Here is a 6,455-nt window from a genome sequence, read left to right as displayed (position 1 = left end):
AGGATGGGACAAGAGGTTGAAAGGAAGGGGGTACCGCATCTCGCCCGTCTCTGTCACACTTCCACTCCCCAAAGACCCCCCCATCCAGATGATCCTTCCCCCACTGGTCCACCCGAGGAACTGGATCCAATAGCCATGGTTGTGTCCTGGCCACCTGGATGACAGCTCTACGGGGCCTAGTGGGTGAGACACCTTCAGGTTTCTCACACCCAGCACAATGTTGAAAATTACCCTGATGTCGTAAGACAGCCACGGTGTCATGGGTCCCGACTGCGTCTAAAGAATAATGGGCCCACAGGCAATACACAGAGTGTTACACCTGAGCAGAAGGCGGCTGGAGCTGAATACAGATGGGTTCAGCAAGGGAATATCAAAAGTGATGTTGTCATGATTAGCGACGATGAAGGCATTGCAATACCTAATCTGGAAGTAGCTAATCCTGAAAAAGAACAGTTGCTTGTTCTGAAGGTGAGGCTAGTGCATTCAACCGTCAATATTTTAGATAGCCTTGCTAATGCAACAGGAACCCCATCAGCAACTCGCCTGTACATCTTCCATCTAAGCAGCAGGGTTAAGCTTGCACTGCCTCAGTCTGAAGACAGCGTGGTGGTAAATGAGGGAGTTTACCACATAACAACCATGTGTTACCCCTGTTAACCATATTGACACACTGATTTGGATGCACTGATTGCTGCTCTGAAGGGGGAGGGGTTACAATGGAGTCGCGGTCCATCCCCCTGGGGCTTTCAGACACATTGTATACTAGCTGTTATACACCCCTCAAGCATTTCTTAATGACCCCTCAACAAATGTGTATGATAAAGCCAATGTTGCATGTAAAGGGATTACTGTGTATGTATTTGCTACCCCAGAGGTTGATCCTGTTGATGCTCAAGAGGTTGACATTGTTAATATTGTCAGCACCAATGAAACAGGTGCATGCATCAATGCTGCTGACACTCACGATGTTGGCATCGTTAATATTGTCGTTGTTGATGCTCGGGGGGGAGGGGGGTGAATAACGATGGGGAGGAGTACAATGTTGGTGTTGTTAACATTTCAAATGACCAGGTGGTAAGTGAGGGTATTCCATTCAATGTGTTTGGATGTCCCCCATGAGCTTGCAAGTCCTATCGCAAACTAACAGCGATACACCCATTGAAACACATCCTCACGAACCCCTCCCAATTATGGCAAGTGATACTGCTGGTACGGCTGAACAGAAGGGCGATATTTCAGTGCCTGTATTTGAAGTTCACCAGACAGATCCTGCTGATACTCAAGAGCGAGGGCTCAGTAACACTGTCAGTGAAACAGTTGCAAGCTGTGACCAGGGTGTTGACTAACATTTCAAACGCTGTTCGCCCCAATAATATTACTGCGGTAACATGTATGCATGTATCAGTTATTATAAAGAACAAAAAAATAAAAATACCCCCACAGATTGTAAATTAGTTGCACAAATCAGATGGGAGCCCCACTTTAAAACGAAGTTATAAGAAAATGATTACCATTGCAAAAAGATTAAAGCCTTACTGCAAGAAGAAGGAAATTGTGCAATCTGTTGTCCGGGGCACGTTTGAAGATGTGGAAGGGGTGGTTTTTACATTAATAAAGCATTTGAGGGATACACTACTGCCTTTTTGGCAAGGAGTTGTGAGGGAGCCACAGGGGTGCAGTCCGATACCGCAGTAGCCAGTGGGCCAATTGCTGAACATAACATACCAGCCACCGGTAGGGCCTGGTCAAGCTTATTGTGAGACATCCACAGGGGTGCAGTCCGATACTGAGCTTGAAACTCCATCAAATGTTGAACACCACGAACTAACCTCCGATTACTCCAAGGATTCGGAAAATCACAGCACAACCGCTATCCCACAGGCACCCGAAGGGGATAGTACAGTGATAGCTGGTCCAAACTCAGCCCGCCCCCGGTCAATACCCACCACAGAAATATCCAGTTATCAAACATACATGGTGGCTGCAAAGGCTTATGACTAGCAACTAGCGGACCCCCACAAAACAATCCTATTAGAAAACATAAAAACAATCAAGCCTGAGCACCCCTCCCGGGGTATCCCGGAGACGCAGGTGAAAAAAAAACCCACTGTCACTGAAATTGTTACAGATGGGGTGATTGTCCAGATCAGGGGTGGGTATCTGTTTCAGCAGAGCCCTGAAGACATGGTGCAAAGCTTGAAATGGGGCAGATCTCAAGCTCAGAGGTCTGGGCTATTTAAAATCTTTAAAAAGGCCTGGTTAGTTCTACCCAGATGCGATCAGACTATCATACCGCATGCACCACTCCCCCCCATATACCGGAGGCTCTGGTTTATTTGGAGTGGGTGTGGACCTACCAAAGGACTTATAAAGCATTCTCAGCTATGGAGCATTATGAGGAGTGTATATTCATGAAGTTGGACCACTCCCTGGGCCACGGACTAGTGGTCATAACGCAGGCCCTGGAAACACTGGTCCGTCAAATACTGTAAACTTTCGGGCTCAATGATTTTGTCCAGATAAAAATGGATGCCGAGGGTTTAACCAGACATTTGTTTACAAGACGATCCCTGGGGGATACATTCTTCATTTTACAGTTTCTGAACAATTTGCAGAGGCTCCTGCAGAGTAAGACCGAGATCATGTGTTTTGCGCTGCTAAGAGTCATGGTGCTAGTTGTCAGATTGCGTTCTAGTGGTGCTTATAAACCTTTGCACAACCACATCATAAAATCCAAAGGCAGATGGTTGCACATTTTTGATCATGGGCTCCTAAATCTGTATCTGGCGTCTAGTCTGATAGGCTTAATCGGGCCACGGAACATAACTGACGCCGATATAGATGAGGAAGCTTTGAAAGCCCACCAAGAGCTGGGTATTCCGACAGACAACAGATTAGGATTTGGGCAGTTGTCTCTTTTTGAGGAGCATTTTGATAGACCCATCACAATACTGTACTTTAACAACAGAGTGTGGTGGTATTTCCTGCTAACGGCTAAAACAGCAAGAAACGCTTTGTATGTTTTGCACTACAATTACCATTTCTATGGTATAACCTAGTCTAAAAGGTTTCCTGAGCGCTAAAAACATCTGTCAGCATTGCCACCAAATTTTCAATAACAAGCATAGACACCCTTGTCATTATCACAGTTGCTTGGGTTTAAGAGTGTCAAACGCTTAAGGAAAAACCTTAAAAATGTCCACAGTGCCATGCCTTCGCGAGCATGTCTAGACTCGTACATTCAGAAAGTGGCAGTGGGGGATGTCTTGTGTGAACCGCACATCAACACGAATCAACACCTGTTCAACGTGACGGCGGCTAGACCTCCAAATAAAACTGAGAATTGCAAAAATAAAACGGCAACTGCTGTTGGGAAATTGAGGGTGACTCATGGGTGGCTGCTTTTGTTAGCACAACCAGCAAATTCCAGGCCTACACCTTTTTAGCTCATAATTCCAAAGGCTACGACAGATACTTTATACTGAGACAGTTGGTTTGGGAGAATATTAAAGTGAAGCTTATAACCCAGGGTGCTAAGCTTATGGCTGTCTTTGTGTTACCTTTACAGATATGCTTTGACTCCTTGAACTTTTTATCCATTAAATTCAGCAAGCTCCCAAAAGCTTTTAGTTTCCCTTGGTTCAAATGGCTTCTTTCTGCATCTTTTCAACACAGTGCCTATCCATACCTACATACGCCCGACCCAGCTACAGATCAATACATGATGCCTAGCGAGAAAGATCAGTTAATTGTGTGGTACAAGGCGAGTGAACATGGAGTGTTTGACTTTCACCAAGAGTTAAGGGTCTACTGTCAAGAAGAGGTCGACATTTTAAGACAGGCTTGTACTTTTTTCAGGGATGGGATCATTCAAATGACTAGACGTGAAACATCTATTAAGGATGGGTTACACCTGTCATACATCGATCCATTTAAAAGTACTGCGCCAGCTAGTTGTTGTATGCTGATCTACAAACAACTGTATTTAAAACCTGAAACAATCGCGCTGCTGCCCCAGGATTCATACCATGGGTGGCAGAAACGTTATTCCACATAGTCTATTCAGTGGCTCTAATACGTGGCAGACACCGAAAACCTCTTTATACAACATGCCCTAACTGGCGGCGGTGAGAAACGCTACGTTCAATATTGGCTGGACGCCTATGCGATGGTTCAGGGAGTGGAAACAACCTACAAATTCAATGGCTGCTTTTATTGCGGATTTCCAGATTGTCACCCAGCCGGGGAATTCAATACTTTGATGGGTACTACTAATGAACAGCTGTATAGACGCACCTTGTTGAAACAGACTTTCCTAGCAAGTTGGAGTGTTTGCGTCATCAGTATCTGGGAACACAAATGGCACATGAAGTAGCAGAACAATCCAGATGTGGGCCGTTTTCTTAACAAGTGAAATCAGCCCAACCCTCTACACCCCTGAGATGTGTTGTACGAGGCCACACATACGCTTTCAAGTTACATCATCTCAGAGGGTGAGAAAACACACTACCTAGAACAGTATGTACCCAGCTGCGAATAATGACAAACCATATCCTGTGGGGCTCCCGAGATCATCTGTAATACTGTTGGCGATATAGACCAGTAATATGGTCTGATCAGGTGCAAGGTCTACCTACCCAAGGTCTTTACATGCCCGTGTCACCCTATAGATGTGAGGGTAAGCTGACGTTTCTGCTTTGCCGGACATGCATCGAAACCAAGCAGGCCGGCTGCAGGCACACAGATGAAGAATAAAGGCTGACAGGTACTTGGTGTACGATCGAGATACAGGCAGCTTTGAAACAGGGCCATCACCTGTGCTGCATACAAAAGATATGGCATTTTAAGACAATCACCCTCAAGCTCTTCTGTGGTTATATCCGGGTGTTCATACAACAGAAACAAGCAGCCTCTGGTTTCACGGCATGGTGTGTGGACGATACCTCTAAGCAGGCATACATAGATGATTATTATACACATCAGGGCATACGCTTGCATCTGGAACACAACAAGGACAACCCTACTCTGCATTGGTTGGCAAAACTATGCCTTAATTCGTAGTGGGGAAAGTTGGCACAAAGAGTTAATTTGCCAAGCACAACCATCACAGACCCTGATGTGCTCCACACTTATCTATTTGATCATTATTATGACGTGAGCAGCTGAGTGTTCATAGACAATGAAACTGCCCGTCTATGTTGGCGCTACACCGTGGAGTATCCAACAACATCAGACAACACCAACATATGCATAACCGCGTTCATAACCACGTTCACAACCGCTCACGCTCGCTTGAAGTTGTACGCTATGATGGAGCAATTGCAAGAGCGGGTTCTGTATCATGACACAGATAGTGTTATCTTTGTCAGCCACCCGGGGGATGTCAATCCGCCCACTAGCGATTATCTAGGGGATCTAACGTCATAGCTTTCTCCCGGTGAGTACATTGTGGTGTTTGTATCCACGGGTTCCAAAACATACACTTATCGCACATCGTTAGGGACAGTCAGTATGAAAGTGAAGGATAAAACCTTCAATGTTAACAGAGTTGAAATGCATTTTGACAGTTTAAATGATCTGGTACAGTCCTTTGTACAGGGAGATGCTTGTAATAACCCACAGTCTATCATCGTTACACAGCCGGGTATAGTGCGCAATAAAAAACTATGGGAAATTAGCATTGTTACTCTACAGAAGACATGCATCACTATGTTTCATTGTCGCGCCTTGAAACACTTGTGTATAGGCGCGTTATAAATGCCATATCATAAGGAGGCTGGCACCGGGCTGCTTGAAAAAATCCCTATAGATATATATATTTTGGTATGAGTCTTCACCCACCCCCTCACTATCCACGCTGCCCCTGCCTCTGCTGATGACTCATCTAGGCCCCACATGAGATGCGTCCCTCCTAGCTGACTGTCTGAGAGCTAGGTGTTTGAATGTGTATGTTTATTTTTCTTTTTGCATTTAATAGTTCAGACATTTTCAACCCATAACCGCTGAACACAGAGGCATAACCAGGTATCAAACAGGTTTTTGTTAACATTTAAAACATTTAAAACAGCAATTTTGATTAATATTTTATCACATTAAATAGTTTGGGTCATCAGATGCTACACCACAATCCTTTCGGCTAAAAATGTTGCAGTATCAGTAATTACTTCATACACAGACTGTCTTTCACTGTGTTGATAAGCAAACGTGCATAACGGAGAGACGGTTGACAGACATTCATAAAGCTCCCTGTCAAACAACCACTTTCCTTCAACACATCAGAAACTCTGCTGCAGGTTGGCCGCCATCAATCGCATTGAGGGGCCCACAGGTGACCTTACAATTCTGAAACCCCCTTTGTGGTGATTTTGCCAGTAGTTGTCCATTAGCAGGTGGCTGCTGTTGGTGCATAGGTTTGCGATACATAAAAGCTTGTTACATTCACGTCTGTATACCTC

This window comes from Ambystoma mexicanum, chromosome 2q (assembly GCF_040938575.1).
Source record: "Ambystoma mexicanum isolate Mex_15411 chromosome 2q, UKY_AmexF1_1, whole genome shotgun sequence".
Classification (NCBI taxonomy): Eukaryota; Metazoa; Chordata; class Amphibia; order Caudata; family Ambystomatidae; genus Ambystoma; species Ambystoma mexicanum.
This window is presented reverse-complemented; position numbering follows the sequence as displayed.